This window comes from Choloepus didactylus, chromosome 6 (assembly GCF_015220235.1).
Source record: "Choloepus didactylus isolate mChoDid1 chromosome 6, mChoDid1.pri, whole genome shotgun sequence".
In the NCBI taxonomy this organism is placed as follows: Eukaryota; Metazoa; Chordata; class Mammalia; order Pilosa; family Megalonychidae; genus Choloepus; species Choloepus didactylus.
In genome coordinates this window covers 156,192,878-156,211,120 of record NC_051312.1, presented here as the reverse complement: position 1 = coordinate 156,211,120, position 18,243 = coordinate 156,192,878, and the positions used below count along the sequence as shown (strand labels likewise).

Below are 18,243 nucleotides of genomic sequence, written 5' to 3'. Positions count from 1 at the left end.
AATGGAATATTATTCAGCTATAAGCAGGAATGAAGTCCTGATGCATGTGACAACATGGATGAACCCTGAGGACATAATCCTCAGTGAAATAAGTCAGACACAAAAGGACAGCTATTGTATGATCTCACTAATACTAAAAATAAGCAAACTCAGTAATCATCTAGAATTAAGTTACCAGGAGATAGGAGGGTAGAGAATGGGAAGCTGATGCATATTTTTTTGCAGAATTTTTAATTAGGTTGATTGAAATATTTAGAAATGGATAAGAGGTGATGGTACCACATTATTGTGAGTGATTAACACTGCTGAATTATGTGATTGTGGTTAAAAGGGAAAGTTTAGAGTCATGTGTGTCACTAGAAGGCACACTAGAAGGAAAGCTAGATAAAACATGGGACTGTGTAACACAGGGAACCCTTTTGCAGAAAATGACTGTGGTTAATACTACAAACAAAAACATTCTTTAATGAACTGGAACAAATGTATGTCATTATTATAAGGTGTTAAAAATAGGGTGGTAATTAGGAAAAAATATACCTAAGACAAACTATGGACTACAGTTAACAATATTTAATATTCTTTCATCAACTGTAAGAAAGGTACCACACCAATGTGAAGTTTCAATAATAAAGGGTTGTAAGATGTACAAGGTTTTTCTTTCTGGAGTAATGAAAATGTTCTAAACTTCATTGCATGATGAATACACAACTCTTGTGATTATGCTACAGGCCACTGATAGTCTACTTTGGATGAATTGTATGGTGTGTGACTATAAATCAATATGATACATGAATATATTTCAATAAAACTGCTTTAAAAATAAAAGAAAAAATCCTTGGAGGCAATAAGGCAGTGGGAAGAAATATTTATAAAGTACTAAAAGAAAATAATTACTAACCAAGACTTTTGTATCCAGAGAAGCTCTCTTTCAAATCTGAGGGAGAGATTAAGATGTTCTCAGATAAATAGAAGCTGAGTGTTCTTCACCACCTCATCTGCCCTACAAGCAAAACTAAAGGGAGAACTTAAGTCTGAAAGGAAAAGACACCAGACAGATGATCAAAGCAGCATAAAAAGATAAAGATCTCCAATAAGGTAATTAATTACCTTGGTAACTATAAATGCCAGTACTATTTTATTGTATTTTTGATACATAACTCCACATACAGAATATATCATATAAATGCATTAAAGTAATGATAAAATGTATGGTCTGGGACTCAAAAAGTATAAACACATAATTTGTGACAAGAACTTCATAAAGAGGGGAGAATGGAGAAGTACAGAAATAAAGTTTGTAGATGATATTAAAGTTAAGTTTGTATCAAATCTAAAGAAATTATTAGATTCAGGATTACATTATATTCAGTAAATAAATTCCATGGTAACCACAAAGAAAATATCAGAAAACTATGTAAAAAGAAAAAAAAAAAAATGAGAAGCAATTCTAACTGGTTCATTAAAAAGATCAACTAATACAAAAGTAGGTAGTAATGAAACAATTGAAGTATAAAAATGGTATAAGACTTACAAAAACCAAACAGCAAAACGGCGGAAATCATGCATTATCAGGAGCTATTTTAAAAGTAAATGTCTTTCTTAGAGTATTTTGGGCAGAAATTTTTAAATGTACGCAAGATCCACTCGTGGGGCTGGGGAAAAATGTAGAAATATTAAACTTCCCCACCTGGAGAATTCCTGATACTTTCTCAAGCATTAGTACTCCTGATTTAGTAAGTCAAGTTCTTGATCTTGGGGTTTGCCCTTATGAAACCTATTCCTGCAAAAGAGAAACTAAGCCTACATATTTATGCCTATGAGTCACCCTGAGAAAACCTCTTTTCTTGCTCAGATGTGGCCTCTCTCTCTCAAGACAACTCTGAACATAAACTCACTATTCACCCACCTCCACCCCACATGTGGGACATGACTCCCAGGGATGATCTGGCATCTTGGGATTGAGAATGTCTTCTTGACCAAAAGTGGGAGAAAAATGAAACAAAATACAGTTTCAGTGGCTAAGGGATTTCAAATAGAGTCAAGAGGTCATTTTGATGCACTATACAGATATTCCTTTTTAGTTTCTAGTGTACCAGAATAGCTAGAAGGAAATACCTCAGTCTGCTGAACTGCAATCCAGTAGACTCAATTCCTGATGATGACTATATAACTACATAGCTTTTTTATCATGTGGCCATGCGATTGTGAAAACCATGTGACTGACACTCTTTATCCAGTGTATAGGCAGATGAGTAACAAAATAAAGACAAAACTATACATAAGTAATGGGGGGGAAAGGGATATATGATGTTTGGGGTGTTCTTTTCCATTTTTCTCTTTATTTTGGAGAAATGACAATGTTCTAAAATTGATTGTGGCAATGAATGCACAGCTATACAACATTGTGAGCCACCAATCATATACTTTGGATGGATTATATGGTGTGTGAATACATTTCAATAAAACTGCATTTAAAAACAGTGAATATCTTAAGTTTCCCGAACAACAGAAATTGGCAGAATGTATAAAAAAACATGACCCAACTATATAGTTATCCCTTCCACATCGTGACTTTCCCCATCATGGCTTTGATATATCACAGGTCAGCATACAAAATTATTTGGGGTGTTTTCCAGAAGCCACAGACAACAGGCAAAGGCCACTCGACAACACAGAAAATGTTTAGAAACTAAGATATGCATAAAATATATGTACAGTATATATATTTATCATATCAATATTTATCTTTCAATACCAATAAGTTACTGTAAACATAAAAGGAAAAAAAAATCAGACTTCTTCTCTGATATGAAGAGAGGGGCAAAAAATTTTACATGGATTTTCCAGATCGTGGGGGCACCACACCCCTAACCTATGCAATGTGGAAAGGCTAACTGTATTTGGCTTAAAGAGACACATGTTAAATTCAAAGACAGAAGTAGGTTAAAAGGGAAAGGATGAAAAAATATTCCATGAATATAGTAACCAAAACAGAGTGAGGATGGTTAAATTATCACCAGACAATACAGACTTTAAGTCAAATACCCTAAGAAGGAACAAGGAAAGACCCTGATTGATAAAAGGATCAATTATAAAAACTAGAAAATGTAAACTTGAGTTCTAAAACTTAGAATATAGGGTACCTAGAGATAGAAGCTATAGAACGGGAAGCAGTTACCTAATGTGTACAGAATTTTTAACAAGGTTGAACTTAAATGTTTGGAAATGGATAGAGGTGAGGGTAGCTTGTTATTGGGATTTTAAGTAATAGTGCTGTATTGGAGATGAATTTGGTTGATAGGGGTTGTTTAGAGTCATTTAAGTCACCAATTAACACTAGAAACATAAGTTCTTGCATGAACTAATACAAATGTATGACACTTGCACAAAGAGTTAATAGAGTGCTATATGAGGAAAATTACCTATTGCAAGCTACAGACTATAGTTAACAGTAATATATTACTATTCTTTCATCAACAGTGACAGCTGTACTGCACCAATACTAGGAATCAATAATGGAGGAACGGATAAGGTTCATGGGTGTTTTGTGTTTTCTTTTTTTATGCCTATCTGATATTTTTCTCTTTGGAACAATGAACATAGTCTAAAATTAAATGTGATGACGACTATAAAACTAGGTGATGATGATATGAGATACTGATGTATACTTTGGATGGAATATATGGTATGCCAATATATGTCAATAAAATTTGCAGATTCAAAAAACACGTACATAATTATGAAGCAAACATTAACAGATTTGATGGGAGAAATAGGTGGTTCTATATTAATAGAAGACTTCAATGTATCACTTTCAAAAATGGCCAGCACATTCACACTGAAGGCCAATAAGAAAACAGAGGACTTGAATAATACTATGTACCAACTAGATACAGCAGACATACATAGATGTATATAACATATAAAGAGAGAGAGAGAGAGTATGAGAAATATATAACACAAATCTGTTTGAAAACAACAGAGTAAATATTCTTCTCAAGTACACAAGGATCATTCCCCAGGATAGACTATATGTCACTAAACAAGTCTTAATAATTTAAAGACTGAAATAATATAAAGTATTTTATCTGACCACAATGAAATGAAACTTAAACTCAGTAACCAAACTTTTAAATTCACAAGTATCTGGAAATTAAATAATACACTCTTAAGGAACCAATGGGTCAGAGAAGGAAAAACCGGGAAATTTGGAAATATCTTGAGATGAATGAAAATGAAAACACAAAACTCCCAAACTTATGTGACAAATATAATAAAGAGTGACAAAGAAACAAAAAGGGAGGATATAAATAAGAAAAACCATTTGCACTAAAAGGGGGAATATTACTGCTGCCTTTACAGAAATAAAAGGGATTGCAAGAGGATAGTAAGAACCACTGTACTTTAGAAGAACCTAAGATGGCGACTAGGTGAGACAGGGCAAAAAAACACCTCAGTGAAGAACACTAGATAAAAACCAGAAGGTGACCCAGAATACCGGTTTCAGCAATGCACCAGCTGGACAAGGTCTGTTAGAACCACAGGGGCCGTGCACTTTGTGAAACTGGTAGTCTGCATTCTGAAACGAGTGAGTAAGCCAGCTGAAAGTCCCACAGCCGTGCTGCAGTGTGGGGAAGCCAGGGGTTGACGTTTGGAGACGGACTGGTTCTTTAAAAAAAAAAAAAGGGAAAAACCCAGGAGCGGCTGCAGTTGTGACGGTGGGAACCGTGCAGTGAAGCACGGCAGGAGCGGGTTGAGCCAACCTCTCAGTGTCTGGCATGGAGGATAGCCTGCTGCAGATTCCCTCAGGGCCAGGGAGCAGAGGGGAGAGCCAAAAGGAGAAAGAAACCCCGCTGCTTGCAGCTGCCTACCCGGCGGGCTGGAGACACTCCTGCCTGGGGTCATGCCCACAGCCCAGAGCCGCACCAGTTGTCCTAGAGCTGGGAAGGAGGAACTGTGTGAAAAGGGGGGCAGGGTTAAGATGCCCCATTCATTCATCTTTGCATCAGGCTGAGAGCGCCCCTGCACGGCCTGGCAGCCCAGGGCTTCCCTTGAGGGACGGTGCGCACTTGTGACGTAGCACAGCCTTCCCTCAGCAGAGGTCCTGGAGGATCACAGCTGAGAAGGGGGGCCCACTCAGAATACCCAGGGATGCTACGTCAATGCCGGTGGTTTGTGGGTCAGTGACAGAGAAAAGCTGGGGCAAAACTGAAATGAAGGCTTAGACTCTTGCAACAGCCTTGAATCTCTGGGAACACCTGGGAGGATTGAACATTAAAGCAGCCCTGCCTCCCTACCTACCCAGACACACGCCCCACATTCAGGGTGGACATCTCCAACAACACACCCAAACTGAGTTCACCAACTGAACCCCACAAGAATCATTTCCCCACACACCACAAAGACAAAGTTGAGGAGAACTGACTTGAGGGGTATAGGTGACTTGCAGATGCCATGTGCTGGTTAGTTAGAGAAAGCGTATGCCACCAACTTGTATTTCTGAAAAATTAGATTGGTAATTTCTTTACAACTTGAAAGAACCCTATGAAGAAAGCAAATGCCAAGAGACCAAAAAAAAAAAAAACAGAAAATCTTAATGCACATGATAAAACCAGATGATATGGAGAACCCAATCCCAAGCACCCAAATCAAAATATCAGAAGAGACACAGTACTTGGCACAATTAATCAAACAACTACAATCGAGGAATGAAAACATGGCAAAGAATATAAAGGACATGAAGAAGACCATGGCACAGGATATAAGTGACATAAAGAAGAACCTAGAAGAGCATAAAGAAGAAATTATGAAAGTAAATAAAAAAACAGAAGATCTTATGGAAATAAAAGAAACTGTAGGCCAAATTAAAAAGACTCTGGATACTCATAATACAAGATTAGAAGAAGTTGAACAACAACTCAGTGTCCTAGAGGGCCACAAAACAGAAAATGAAAGAACAAAAGAAAGAATGGAGAAAAAAATTGAAATGGATCTCAGGGACACAATAGATAAAATAAAACATCCAAACTGAAGACTCATTGATGTCCCAGAAGGGGAAGAGAAGGGTAAAGGTCTAGAAAGAGTATTCAAAGAAATTGTTGGGGAAAACATCCCAAACCTTCTACACAATATAAATACACAAAGCATAAACACCCAGCGAACTGCAAATAGAATAAATCCAAATCAACCCACTCCAAGACATATTCTGATCAGACTCTCAAATAGTGAAGAGAAGGAGCAAGTTCTGAAAGCAGCAAGAGAAAAGCAATTCACCATGTACAAAGGAAACAAAAGACTAAGTTGTGACTACTCAGCAGCTACCATGAAGGTGAGAAGGCAGTGGCATGACATATTTAAAATTCTGAGAGAGAAAAATTTCCAGCCAAGAATACTTTATCCAGCAAAGCTCTCCTTCAAATCTGAGGGAGAGCGTAAATTTTTCACAGACAAACAAATGCTGAGAGACTTTGCCAATAAAAGACCTGCCCTACTTCAGATACTAAAGGGAGCCCTACCGACAGGGGAAACAAAAAAAGGAGAAAGAGATGTGGAGAATTTTAACAGACATATATAGAACCTTACACCCCAAATCACCAGGACACTCATTTTTCTCTAGTGATCAGATTTTTCTCCAGAATGGACCATATGCTGGGACATAAAACAAGCCTCAACAAATTAAAAAAAAAAAAAAAATGAATATATTTAAAGCACATTCTCCAACCACAATGGAATACAAATAGAAGTCAATAATTTTTGAATTGCAACTCCACTATTTACTTCCTACATGATATAAAATACACAAACTCTAATGACAAATCAGTGGTTTTGAACTCAATGTAAAATACGTAATTTTTGACAAGAACTATATAAAGGTGGGGGAATGGAGGAGTATAAGAACATAGTTTATGTCTCCTATTAAAGTGAAGTTGGTATCAAAAAAACCAAGATTGTTATGGATTTAACAGGTTAATTTTAAGCCCCACAGTAAACACAAAGAAATTATCAGAGAATATGACCACAGAGATGAAAAGCAGAGTATGGGTTAAGAGAAATGGGGGAAGGTGCAATGGGGAGTTAAGAAATGAGTGTCGGGTTGCTGTTTGAGGTGAAGGGAAATTTCTAGTAATGGATGGTGGGAAGGAGATAGCATTACAACATTCTAAATATGATTAATCCCACTAATGGAATGCTAAGGAGGGGGTGGAATGGGAGGATTTAGGCTGTGTATATGTTTCCACAACTGAGGAAAAAAAAGACAGTCTAAATAGACGACAATTGAATGCCAAGGATGACCCTGGATGGGATCTGAGGATGGAGGACAGGAGGCTCAAAGGGACACAGTTGAGACATAAGGAAAAAAAAAAAAAAGGAAATATAGAATGTAAGCTTTGTATCAATGTTGAATCTCTTGTACTTCTTAGCTGCGATTAATGGGATTACATAAAAGAATGTTCTTGTTCATGGGAATTGTATATGTGAATTATAGTGTTTGTTCAAGGATGTGTGCAGCTAGCTCTCATATGTTCAGAAGACAGAGCAATAGATGATGGATGATAGATAAAGAGGGAGGGAAAGAAGTAGCGGTGTGACAGCATGTTAAAGTTGGTGGATTGGGGTATTGGTGGAGGGGGGTCAGGGTATGCTGGAGTTCTGTGTACGGGGTTTGTATTGTTTTTGCAACTGTTCCTATAACTTTGAATTTATTACAAAATAAAATTAAAAAAAAAAACAAAACCATTATGCTTAGTAAAAGTAGTCGGACACAAAAGCCAAAAAAAAAAAAAAAAAAAAAGAACGACTATATGCTAACAGATTAGATAACTTAGATGAAATGGACAAATTCCCAGAAACACAGAAATTGAGTAACTGACTCAAGAAGAAATAGGCAATCTCAAAAGACCAAAAAAAATTAAGTATTATATCAGTTATCAAAAACCTCCCAATGCAGCAAAGTCTAGGACAATATGGTTTCACTAATGATTTAAATAGAATTTCTCCAAAGAAGATACAAATAGGCAAAAGCACATAAAAAGATATTCAACATAACTGGTTATTAGACACATGCAAATCAAAAGCACAATGAGATACCACTTTGCATCCACTAGATGGCTATTACTAACCAAGCAAAAAAATAGTAAATGTTGGTGAAGATACAGAGAAATAGGAATCCCGATACTGCTAGCAGAATTGTAAAATGCAGACATTGTGGAAACCAGTTTGGCAGTTCCACAGAACGCTGAAAACAGAATTTCCGTTAAGACCCAGCAATTGCACTTCTTAGTATACAGTCAAAAGAACTGAAGGCAGGGATTCAGATAGATATTGTACACCAATGTTTACAGCTGCATTGTTCAAGTAGACAAAAGGTGGAAGCAACCTAAGCGTCCACGAACAGATGAACAAGTAAACAAAAAGTGGTATACACACAATGGAACAGTATTCAGCCATAACAGTGAATGAAGTTCTGATGCATACTACAACATGGATGGGCTGTGAAGGTGACATGTTGTGTAAAATAAGTCAGACACAAAATGAGAAATATTGTATAAACCTGTTTATAAGAAATTAACTTAATTTCCAAAGGCTGGAGGGGAGGAGAGGGAATAAGAGTTATTGTTTAATGGTTGCAGTGTTTCTGTTTGAGGTGATGAAGAAGTTGGGATAATGGATATTGATGATAGTAGCACAATATCATGAATGTATTTGATCCTATTGAAATGTCCACTTGAAAAAGATTAAATGGGAAATTCTGAGTAGTATACATGGTACCACAAGAATGAGTTTTAAAAAACACAAAGATATATAGCACCTCACACTCATCAGAACAGTTACTATTAAAAAAACAAAACAAAACAAAATAAATACTGACCTTGTTGGGACATGTGAAAACATTGGAATACACAATATTAAATGTGTTTAACTTGTTAGCTATACATAAGACAGTTACATTAGTGAATATTCTAGTTCTTTGGACATATACATGGAAGTATTGTGTTCAAGGAGCATGCTGTATCCAACCTACTCTCAAAAGTTTAGGAGGCAGGGAAAGAGGAAGAATTAAAGTAAGAAAGAAGTAATGGCAAATGTGGAAAAATGTAAAAAATGGATCAGGATATGAGAGGCAGGGGTGTATGTTGGTAGTTTTTATTTCTGCAATTGTCCTGCATTTTAGCAATTATTTCAATACTGTTAAAGAAAAAAGAGAAATGAGAAGGGAATTAAAAGGGTATACTACAAAATATCAAAGCATTAATGGAGGAATTAAATAACCAAAAATACATACAGAAAACAAATAAAATGGAAGTTTTAAGTCTTTCACTGTAAGTAATTTTTTCCATTATGCCAAGCTCTGGTCTAATTATTTACATTAATACTTTTCATTTAAAGTAATTACTTAATTAGTGCAGAGCGTCACATAATGGACAAAAGATGATGCAACCATTTATTGCCTGTAGCATACCCACATTAAATCCAAAGGCCCTGAGAGGCTGAAAGTGAAACAATGGAAAACAATACTGAGATACTGCATGCAAATAACCAAAATATAAGTTAGGATTGCTAGAGTAATAGACAAAATTAAAACAAACATAGTTACAAAAGCCAAAGAACTATATTATATAGCTATTAAAAGTGTCAGTCAAGAACATATAAAAATTATAAATTTACATGCATGGAAAAACAAAGCAACAAAATATACGGAGGAAAAAAAATGACAGATTTGAAGGAAGAAATAGATATTTCTACCATAACAGATGAAGAGTTCAATTTCCCACTTTCACAAATGAATAGAAAAACTAAACACATGATCAATAAGGAAACAGAGGACTTGAACAACACTATAGACAAACTAGTTCCAGCAGAATATATATTCTTCCAAAGTGCATGTAGAACATTCCCAGAATAGACCATATGTTATCCCACAACATACATAAAAACGCTGAACTCATAAGTATCTTTTTTGTCCAAAGTGAAATGAAACTAGAAATCAGTAATAGAAGGGAAATTGGAAAGTTTCACAAACGTGGAAATTGAACTACACTCAATCAACCAATGGGTCACAGATTAAATGATGAGGGAAATTAGAAAACACTGATATATACAGAAATGAACACATAACATAACTTATAGGATGCACTGGAAACATTGCTAACAGAGAAATTTATAGCCATAAACAACTATATTAAAAAAGAATAACAATCAAATCAATAACAGAATTTTACATCTTAACAAAATATAGAAAGAAGAACAAACTAAATCAAATGCTGGTAGAAGGATGGAAATGAAGATTAGAACAGAGACGAATTAGAGAACAGAAAAAAAATAGAATCAACACAACTAAAAGCTGGCTGAAAAGCTCAACAAAATTGAAAATCCTATAGCTAGACTGCCTAAGAATAAAGGAGAGAAGAATCAATTTACTAATATTAATAATGAAAGTGGTGACATTTCTAACAACCTTACAGAAATAAAATGGGTTTTAAGAGAACATGATAAGCAATTGTGCCCCAACAAACTAGATATCTTTGGCAACATGGACCAATTCCTAGAAAAACACCTTGTTTTCCTTATATTTACTCTCAAAAATTCACTGTTTTGAAAAAAAAATTAGTGCTTTTTTAAAAGCAGGTATTTTAGGTAATCATGTATTCTATTTTTTTATGCTATTCACTCTTTTGAAAAAAAAATTAGTGCTTTTTTAAAAGCAGGTATTTTAGGTAATCATGTATTCTATTTTTTTATGTTACTCACATTTTTATGTTACCCCTTGTCTTTCTATCCTGGCCATTATGCAACATTCTTAAGGGAAGTTATAATCTCTTTGAGTCAAGGCTGTGTCAGTCAATGGAAATATACAGGTAAATAAAACAAACATTCATCTGCTGGTAGTGTTTTAGTTTACAAGATATAATTTAAGGTAAAAATGACAATTTTAACTTGTGTACATAGTATTGAAGGGCTTCAACTGTTGAGGTTAGACAATCCTCTTGGAAAGAACAGGTGTGTTTGCTGAAACTTTAAGGATTCAGTCTTAGAAAATTTGCTTGGGATACATACTGGTTTAATGGGAAAAAGTACAAAATTCCAGCAACAACAGAGTACTCTTTGCAGAAATTGAGAGTGGAATGGGCAGCAGGCAATTGGGTTCAACTGGACTCCACAGGGCAGCAGAAAGAAGCATTCAGGATTGGAAGGTCATTGTAAGCACTATGGTCTGTGTTCCAAGGACAGTGGGAGCCCATCAACAAAGTTAAAGGAGAATGACATGATAAGATATCTGGGTCCAAGAGAACCTTTTAGATTTAGGATGCTTTGACGTAAGGATGAGAGAGGTACAAGAGAAATTTAGAAGGGTATTGGTGAATTTTAAATATTCAAAGATGGTTGCCCACAAGACATGATGAACAAAATGAGAGCTGTGACTTAGCATGTAATTTGGAAAATGAAGTCAAGAATAATTTAATCCTCTTGCCTTGAATCCCACTTAGATCAAGTACAGGTGACTTACTTGGAGCTTCACTTCAATCTTCTTGCAGGGGATCCCACTAATGCCATCTGGAACAATGTTGAACACTAAAATAAAAAATAACAGATGAGAACACACTGAACAAAACAAAATACAATAATCTTTAGTGCTGTAACAAATAAATAGGGAGCAAGCAAGCCCTTTGTAAGGCAGAAAACCAAACAAAATATAGAAGCAGTGCTGGAAATGGAAAAAAAATGAGAACCATTAGAGTGGTGGTTTATTGGGTTGAGGGGCTAGAGGGTGGAGGCTGGATGGGGACAACATTATTGATATAATCTCAGAATATGTCCCCATAAAATGCCATTCATTACAAAGTGAAAGCATGTTTTTGCATTTGGAGGAACCTGAAAGAAATTTCATCAGGTTATCAAGTTCACATTACCAGTGAAGCAAGTGGATCTCCTACCTCTCCTGATGGGCTGCATCTGAGGAAAGCATAGCCAAGCTGGGTTTCTACTGGGAATGTAGGGCCTAAATCTCAAAAGTAAACACTGGGCAAGCCAAGGTTGGGGTCATTCATGCTCCTTAAATTTGTCAAAGATGTGAAAATGAAAGAACCTCTTAGGAGGAGCTCCATATTGAAGTTGACTGGAAAAACAGATATTGTTGAAACAGTTTGGGAAGTGGAACAGTTGGTAAAAGTTGAAGGGGTCTGTGAGTGGGATTACAACATTGAAACAAAGTTGATTTGCTGATTTGGAGTTTTCCAGGAGTGTTCTTTTTTTGTAGCTAAATACACTGGAGTACTTTAATGAAAATTTTGTTAGTGGTCAAATGTGGTAAAAATATACAACTGGAGAATCTTAGTGAAGGCATCAGTTCTTTGTACCCCCTCTTGCAATTTTTTATATGTTTCACATTACTTCAAAATAAATTACTTTTAAAAATGGGTATTTTTTTATTTTTTATTTTTTTATTTTTATTTTTTATTTTGATTCTGATTCTTTCTGGTATAAGGAAAATGTTCAAAAATAGATTAGGGTGATGAATGCACAACTATAAGATGGTACTGTGAACAGTTGTACACCACGGATGACTGTATGGTATGTGATTATTTCTCAATAAAACTGAATTTTAAAAAAATGCCCATGTCACTATCATGCCACTGAAGTATTCAGAGGCCAAATCTACCTAAATGCAATTCAAAATTTTGAAAGCAATTGACCTTTTAAGAGACTGGATGTTGTTAAGGAGAAAATGTGTCATTTCGGGAGACTGACTACCCTTTACCCCCAGGTTGAAACCCATGGAGAAGGACCTGTATTATATAACTCGCTTCTCTAAGCCAGTGGCATACTATTCCAGAATTTCTTGTGCTCACTATGGCTTCAAGAGGTGGCTCAGACCTTAGTTCAGATTTTCTCTACTTGGCTTTCTTGTCTGTGCATGTGTGTTTCAGGGGATCATTTCTTTTTCTCATTCCCCTTCAGGAGTCTTTTGGGAAATATTAGTGACAATGGGGGAATGAGGTAATGACTTGATCACAGCAGGGATTTGCAAAGTGAAGAACTGCAGGGGGTTACGAAATTCTAGAACTTATCTTTATGTACAAGCTATGAAGGGAGCAAATGTAAAAAGGGCACTACATGCACAACTTAACATTTATTGAATGTTTATATATTAGATATATCTAATGTATAGATAGTATAAAGAAGAAATATACTATGTTGAATTCAACTTCTTATTGAAAATAGATTGCAAATATTTATGTGACTTATGAATGTGAGATGATATATTGAACCAAGAGCATTAGTTAATAACTCTCAACAAAAAATCCTCACAATATATAAAAGTGGATGGTTATTAGGCCTCTCCCCTGCTTCACCATATTTCATTAGTATAAAATTTTACTAGACATAGGAATACATTTTCAAATTTGAATGTAGAGAAAGAGAAAAGTAAAGAAATTGAAAACGGTTCATCACCATTTGAAATACTGATTATTACAGGAAACATGCTTATATGCAATGATGAGATTGTAGACATAAACAAAATTAAATTAAGTGCAGTTAGAGTTTGAATTTTCCAGAGGAGAAATTTACTTTCAATAAATACACCTGATTTACCAAAAAAAAGCCTCTAAAACAGCTCTTCAATAAACTGATAATTTCAGTCTTGCACAAATTTCATCTTAAATAGATTTAAGCAGTCTGCAATACTAGATACTGAAAATCACAATCCTGTTTTGAACATCAAGAACTTATTTCTCAGAAATGACTTATGTGATAGAATGTGGGGAGTAGACTGTCATCAGTTGTGAGAAGAGAAAACAACACAATATGGCAAAGCCAGGAGACATGAGGAAACAGAAGACGAAGATGAAATGAGTAATTTTAAGCACTAAAACTGCACTTTTCATATACTTTCTCTACCATCTATCACATATAGAGAGTTTTTAGCTATTTTAATAGCTTTAATTTTTTTTTTTTTTTTTTTTTTTTAGTTTTGGGGATTGAGTGAACTATTCTTATTCCTGATTCATTATCTCAACATGTTTATGTGCAAAGAAATGGCATGCATTTCAATAAAGAGTTAATATATTTGTGTTTTTTCCTTCAACTTTACCTACTGAAATATATATATATATGTGTATACACACACACACACATATGTATATTTGTGTGACTGTGAGGGGAAACAGTCTCACAGCAAAGTACATTTTTACACTTAATGAAAGTGTGCGATTAATATTGCACTCATTGTTTGGGGGAAAAGGGGAAAAGGAATCTAAGAAAGTCACTTTTTTCTTGGTGTATAACTGAAATCAAACTAAACTTACAAATATTTCCAAACTAAGTTTTATTTCCATATGCATGCATGGTACACCCAGGTCTTAAATCTGAGAAAGTCCTCTCTTTGGAAAGAAAAATGTCCTTGCAGGATCGTGCTGGTTTGGATGTATTATGTCCCCCAAAACTCCACATTCTTTGATCCAATCTTGGGTGGGCAGATATATTAGTGTGGATTAGGTTGGAACCTAGCGGTTCAGTGTTTCCATGGAGACGTGACCCACCCAACTGTAGGTGATAGGTCTGATAAGATAATTTCCATGGAGGTGTCATGCCCATTCAGCATTGGCCTTCATTAGTTTACCAGAGACTTATATAAGCTCAGACATAAGGAGCTCACTGCTACAGCTGAGAGGCACCTTTTGAAGACAGCTGTTGGAAGCTGACACTGACATTTTGGAGAACGCCATTTTGAAACCCAACCTGGGAGCAAGCAGATGCCAACCATGTGCCTTCCCAGCTAACAGAGGTTTTCCGGATGCCAATGGCCTTTCTCCAGTGAAGTGTCACTCCTGTTAAATCATGGAAAACGGAAACCACACATCAGATTTCATTCTTCTAGGACTCTTTAACAACACAAGAACCCACCTTGTCCTCTTTGCAATGACGCTGACAATTGTCTTCAACTCCCTGCCAGGGAATGCCCCCACAATTCTGATCCATCAGAACCACTGCCTGCATATGCCTATGTACTTATTACTGAGCCAACTCTCCCTCATGGACATGATGCTGGTTTTCACCACTGTGCAAAAATGTCTGCTGACTACTTGACTGGAAATAAGTTCATCTCTGCTGTTGGCTGTGGGTTACAGATCATCCTCTTCCTCATGCTGGATGGTGGAGAGTCCTTCCTTCTGGCAGCCATGTCCGATGACTACTATGTGGTCATATGTCACCCTCTGCAATATTCCATCCTCATAAGCTGGCAATTATGCCTGCAAATGACCACAGGGTCATTTGCAGCTGATTGACTTATGCAGTCTACCACTACCCTAAGCTTCCCAATTTGCAAATCACATGAGATTGAGCATTTCTTCTGTGAACCACCCACACTATGGCACTTGGCTTGTGCTGACATGTCTTTGAGTGTGTCATGTACATCTGCTATGTGTTATTATTTCTGGTCCCAATCTCCTTCCTATAGTCTCATCCTAGGTGCTGTTCTCCACATGTAAGCCACAGATGCCTGCAAGAAGGCTTTTGCCACCTGCTCATCACATTTGGCTGTGGTGGAACTCTTTTATGGAGCTACTATTTTTATTTACATGAGACCCAAATCCTCCAGGCCAGCTAACCATGATAAGATTGTGTAAGCTTTTTATACTATCATCACTCAAGCTTTGAACCCCTTATCTAGCCTGAGGAACAGAGTTCAAGGAAGACCGATGGAAGTGTATGCATCAGTGTATTGCCTTAACTCAAGAGTAAGATGGATTTGTCCAAATTTCCAAGGCTATCCAAATTGATTGTGTGTGATTTCCCAGAGTGAATGTATAATCTTGTACATATTTATATCTATATATCACTTATCTATCTTTTTGGAAATGTGTAGCAATCTCTATTCTTTAGTCTCATTTGCTAAAATGTCATCATCAAATCAAATTGTGGAAGAATTCACATCTGTATCTCACACTCACTTTGTAAAATGTTCAACAACATATATCCCAGTAAATATTTCTTCAAAAAATTAACTAAGTAATCAAGCAATTTTGAGGACTGTGACTTATTTTATATGATTAATAATTTACCCTTATTAAAATGCTCACATCAGAAACATACTGTTAACGAGTCTTGAGAAGTACATTCATTCATGTAACACACATCTACCATCAAAAGACAAAATGTCTGTTCCCCCAGATATAATCTTCATGCTCTACTCCAGTGAAACATCCAAGGTCATGTGCAACTACTGGTATAATTTTTATCAACATGCTTTAATCCAGGTGATCCTAAAATTTCACTGGAACAGAAAGTTAATTTTGCTTTTCTTGCTTCTTTCACTCAACTTTATCCCTATATACTATATGCATAAATTTGCTCATTTTTATTACTTGATTCTGTGCCATTCTATAGATATATTTTTGTATAGTCATACATTATTTTTTGACTGACATGTTGGCCATTGTCAGTTTGGGGTTATTACTACTAAATCTGCTATAACCTCCCTTTTTGTGATTTTAAGTTATTTCTCTTGGTAGTGGTATGACTGAATTTTCAATAAAACTTTCCAAATTGGTTGTAAAAAAAAAAAATTGATTTCTGTTCCTGCATGAATTTTACTTGGTGCAAACATACAAATTTGGAGGTTGCCTATATTGTAGAGTTCACGTAACAAACAAAAAGCCAATTTAAAATGTACAATTCAGGAGCATTTAGGATATTCTCAGGCTAGGCAACTATCACCTCTATCTATCGAACTATCTATATAAATAGTACAGTAACAGTCACACTAAAACAAAAGATATTTCAGCAAGCTAAACTTAAATGTAATTTAAGATCATCACTTGGTCAGGAGAAATTGTACAATGTGGCGATTTTTTCATTTGAAAACCAGAAAAAATTAAAAAGTATATGTCAAAAACTTCACTCAAGTTTGCTTTTATTAAAGCCAGGAAGGTAAAATTATCATAAATGTTGGTATTTTGGGTAAATGATATTTAAAATTAATGTTGGGAGTTGTATTACCCGTAGTTGAAACTTTTCAACACTGTTTTCAACTATGTAAGCGGTCCAGGAAAAATTAACCAATAAAATAAATAATAAAGGCGTTTACCTAGGAGCACCATTTTCCCTTTCACCTCGGGCTCTGATATAGCTCAACCAGGACCTGCCTGCTCCCCCAAATGACTCACTGAAAGGCTGAAATATTTTGCAAATCCCTTTAAGTACTGCAGATAATTTCCCCCTCTCTCAGACTCTCTATCAGGACTGTCTCCAACAAAGTACTGATTCCGTAAAAAGTTCCACAGCATGCCAGATTTCGAGCTGGCAAAGCCCTCAAAGAGCGGATATGTAGGTCATTACCTCTTGCTAAAGTATCACCTGAGAATGCAGATAATCTACTACATGGTAACAGTGCAGAAAATGACAGTTCTGTACTGGCTATTCAGGAATAAAAACACCTCTGCGAACCGCGACAAAGGTCCCTGCTCAGCCTCAGGCGGGAACAGGAAGCTATTTACCACATGGATGCTGCCCGAATACTCTCAGAGCTGTGGGCGCCTCCTCCGTGGGTGCCTTCTCCTTGGGTGCCTCCGCCGTGGTTCCCTCCTCCGGGGATGAGGTGCTTATCCTTCCGGCAGAGGCGGTGCCGGGTTAGGGGATGAACAGAAAGGCGTTTCCGGCGCGGTTTAGTCAGAGAAGGTGGTTTTGCGTGCCCTCTGCCGGTAGGAGGTCCATATCGCAGGAAGTTTCCGTCTCTACTTGGAGGTGAAAATGCAGCCCAGTCTCCGAGATTGCGTTCAGAAAGTTCAATGCCAGTAGGCTAAGCCTGGGTGAAGTGGACTCCTCGGCACTGTCACTACTGCAATCTCAGAAAGAAAGACATGCAGAAGGAGCTGGGGAGCCTCCACCCCATCCAGACTCCCCTATCAATGGAGGTCTGCTTAGCCAGAGTCCTCCCTGCCTCCATTGCACAAACCCTCTACCCTGTCTGATTGGGAAGTATACAATTTGTTGGTGAATTCATTGGGACTCAAAGAAGATGGCCTGTCCTTGATCTCTTTGCCACCTGGAAGTATGGCATGCCCAAACCAGTGTTCCCAGCCCAGGGTGCACAGAGCTGCATGGGTCAAAGAAGCCAAGTAGGCATATGCTTAATCACATAGGTGGTTGATGCCCCTACTCCACTGCCTGCTCCTTGAAACTTGCACCAAGGAATGAATCCCTGCCAGGTGCTGACTGGCCTGGAAGTTGGAGGGGTTCCAT

At 36.7% G+C, this 18,243-nt stretch overlaps 1 protein-coding gene across 1 annotated transcript in view; it reads right to left on the bottom strand.

Moving 5' to 3' along the window:
• The window catches only part of LOC119538821 (zinc finger protein 596-like), a 41,114-nt gene extending 23,520 nt beyond the window's left edge, over positions 1-17,594 (bottom strand). The window contains exons 1-2 of the mRNA XM_037842018.1: positions 17,499-17,594; positions 11,507-11,571 (exon numbers count right to left, since the gene is read on the bottom strand). The gene's annotated coding sequence lies outside the window, so the exon portion shown is untranslated. The remainder of the gene's footprint in view (positions 1-11,506; positions 11,572-17,498) is intronic.
• Between the last annotated feature and the right edge of the window lie 649 nt (positions 17,595-18,243).